This window comes from Palaemon carinicauda, chromosome 12 (genome assembly GCF_036898095.1).
Source record: "Palaemon carinicauda isolate YSFRI2023 chromosome 12, ASM3689809v2, whole genome shotgun sequence".
NCBI classification, from domain to species: domain Eukaryota; kingdom Metazoa; phylum Arthropoda; class Malacostraca; order Decapoda; family Palaemonidae; genus Palaemon; species Palaemon carinicauda.
The window spans coordinates 156,730,011-156,733,398 of record NC_090736.1 but is presented as its reverse complement, the minus strand read 5'-3'; the positions used below and the strand labels follow the sequence as shown (position 1 = coordinate 156,733,398).

Below are 3,388 nucleotides of genomic sequence, written 5' to 3'. Positions count from 1 at the left end.
AATACTACTTGATAATGTAATTATAATATAATATCAACCTTATCGTCTTTCTGATATTTCATTAGATGATATCAATGCTATTTGCATTTATTATAGCAACTGTATTGATTTGAGGAATTCTGTAATAATAAAAACCTAATTTCAGTTTATTAATCAATACAATAGGCTATGCAGTAAGGAAAATTCTATATACTCAGCATATACGTAAATTGTTCTGTAAATCGTGTTAATAACTTCCATTGAAATTGAGCATATGAAATTGGAGATCATTTGTATCCTGAATAATTAATTTATATGTATTTATGTATATATATATACATATATGTATATATGTATATATATTTACTTATGTACATATATGCATATATATGTGTGTATATATGTATATATACATACATATATATATATATATATATATATATATATATATATATATATATATATATATATATATATATACTATATATATATATATTTATATATATATATATATTTATATATATATATATATTTATATATATATATATATATATATATATATATATATATATATATATATATATATATATATATATCTGTGTGTGTGTGTATTTATATACAATACTACAAATCAAACGGAGACTATTCAGTAAATAATACGTGGATATCGAATATCGATAAGTGCACGTTCAAATATCGAACCATTTAAGAAGCGCTAGTTCCACTGTTATCGCTACCCTCGCTCCTCACTGGCCGAGATCGTCCCAAGAAAGTTTCCTTCAGACGTCTGGACGAAACCTTCGCCAGTTGGGTGGTTGGTGACAGTGCTGAAGGCAAGGTCTCGCTGGGAGCCTCGTGGGCGGTTGGAATTGTACGTAAGTAATGTTGGTTTTATGATCTACTATATCCTGTAAGATTTCTAGTTTTCTTAATATGGTTAAATGCTGTTTAGATGGGTTTAATTCTGTGTATACCCATTTTTTTTTTAACTTTAATTTGTTAATAATGTCGTCTATATAACTTTAAAGTGGTTTTTATTTTCACTATTGATTTTTCTAAATCTAAAATCTTAGTTTTTTCTTTGGTAGTCTAAAGCTTTTTGGATAGCATAATTCTTTCTTTACGGTATTTATTTATTTTTTTTCTTTTTTTTTGTTAATGCTATTAATTGGCTATAATTGTCAAATGTTAAACTCTTTTTTTCTATATTTTGCAGGAAAGACCTTGTGTCCAATGGCCGCCGAATCTGTAGCTCTCTGTACAGTGATGCCTGAAAGATAGCATTTTGATTCTGGGTGACGACGACACTTTATACAGGGATATTCGAATGTGTTTTGGAAAGTATACAGGAACGATCGAGTACTACGCTGGAATCTGGTGACGTATTTTTCAGGCTGAACTAAAAGGCAAGTATCATTCTTATGATGTTTCTTTATTTCAATTCAAGCAAGCCAGTCCTCCCCGGTTGGGGGCGGCGCCCCCAATTGTGGGAGGACGTTCCCATATAGCACACTGTAGACCGGGAGACGGTCTTACGTGTGCTATAGGGAGGCTTGCTTTAACCCCTCGTCGAATAAGGTCAGTGGTACAACAGTTTGTATTTATTTAGGGTCTTTGAGAATTTTAATGTTTAACTTTTGAGAATTTAATTTTGAATCTTTGAGAACTTAATTTTGAATCTTTGAGATTTTAATTTTGAACCTTTGAGAATTTGATATTGAAGCCTTTATACGGAAGTTCAAATATGAGGAATTCGCTTTTACTTTTGGTCTTAGACATTTAGTTGCAGAAATTGTAAGCAATTGGATTATTACCGTAATGACTTGCCTTAATTTTAACAAAATTAAGTAAATTTAAAGGAATAAGTTTCATAACTTGCTTACTTTAAAACTTTAAATTTTGCCATTCCTAGACAGTTTTCCTTTTCAACTTTTTATTATAGATATGTAAAAACTAAAGACAATCTATTTAGGGTCACCAACATTCAATGAACAATTTCTTCAATACGCGTTCTCTTCCAGATTGTGTGGTTGTGCATCGGAATATGTCTTATTTAAGAGGGATAGAAAAGTTGATGGAGAAGTCTCTTGGGATGAAATTGGTGCACACAAGAATCTGGTATTCCTGCTATCCTTCAAATTAGAGGAAAAACTGGTTTTGATGAACTACCTCTGGATGATTTAATTTGGGATATTACCCGTTGCAGAAACTTTCGGTAATCTACTGGGCTTTGCTGAGCGTAAAACTTTTTATGAAAAATTTTGTATTTTTCTTTTTGCATCTCTGGAATTGGGGCAAAAAAAATTTCTAATTATTTGGAGTTATAAAATCTACCTTTATTAAGAGTTGAAGGTGGTTTTGATTTACATAGATTCTTATTAGGGCTACATTTTGGTAGTTCATTGATCCTTGTCAAATTCTATTAGTTTTAAAAATCTTTGAACCCCATTTTGATATTTCATTAAGTTAAAAATTGGATTTCCTCACTCTTTCGTTCATCACCTTGGTTTAAACAATTAACCCTGAAATAATCCTGCTTTTCATGAGAGTGGGTACTGTAAAGTTCTGGAAGAGTTTGTGCATCGCCATGATTAGCAAAGCTGCACTATTCGGGGCTAGTAAATTGTTTTGCTGTGAGCGATCAGACTAAGTCTCGCCCCATCCGCAGTTGCTAACGTGGTAACTGGCCAAATTCCAGAGGTATAGATAGGTCATGAGACCTTTGTCCTGCAGTTGACTAGAACTGTTTTTCTATTATTCTGGTTTCATAAAATTAATGGAACTTGGAATGTATGTTTTGATAAGAGGAAGTGATTTATGAATAATTCCCTTGTAAATTTATTGAATTAAAAGTTTGAAATTTTATTTAGATATTTATCTAGTGTCGAAAGTATGGTTGAATTTGTAAGGTTTCTCTAATACTGTAGAATTAAAGATTAAAGGTGGTGATGCATAAAAAAAGCGTAAGTGTATAGAACGTCTGTAAACGGTGAACTAGCAGACTATGCCCTTATGAAAGTAGTATGGTACACCAACAGGCGTTATATAAGTGTATTTAAGAGTTCTCCTAAGAGGCTGAAACCTTCAGTTACCTGCTTAGGAGAATGAGATTAAATACAGAAGTTTAATAATTACAAAAACTAAGTCATTGGGTTCATTATTCGTATGCAAATCTAAAGCATTTCAAAGATGGTCCTGTACTGAAGTATTCTTATAGTTTGGCATCATAACCTGAAGCTTCTAGAGTCTTGTACTGTCCCTATACAGTAAATTGTAACCATTTGCAGTGTTAAGGTTGTTTAAATGGGCAGAAAAGTTGGTTTCACTTAAATGCCAAAAGAATATGGTTAGCTACTTTTACTCTGGGATACTTTGGTCTACAATGAAGTTTATAGTCTTAGTTTCTGGT

The 3,388-nt window shown here is 31.5% G+C and overlaps 1 long non-coding RNA gene across 1 annotated transcript in view; it reads left to right on the top strand.

Annotated features, from left to right (window-relative positions):
* Positions 1-784: 784 nt before the first annotated feature.
* The window catches only part of LOC137651360 (uncharacterized), a 24,074-nt gene continuing 21,470 nt past the window's right edge, over positions 785-3,388 (top strand). The window contains exons 1-2 of the long non-coding RNA XR_011046094.1: positions 785-854; positions 1,196-1,385. This is a non-coding gene — a long non-coding RNA (uncharacterized lncRNA). The remainder of the gene's footprint in view (positions 855-1,195; positions 1,386-3,388) is intronic.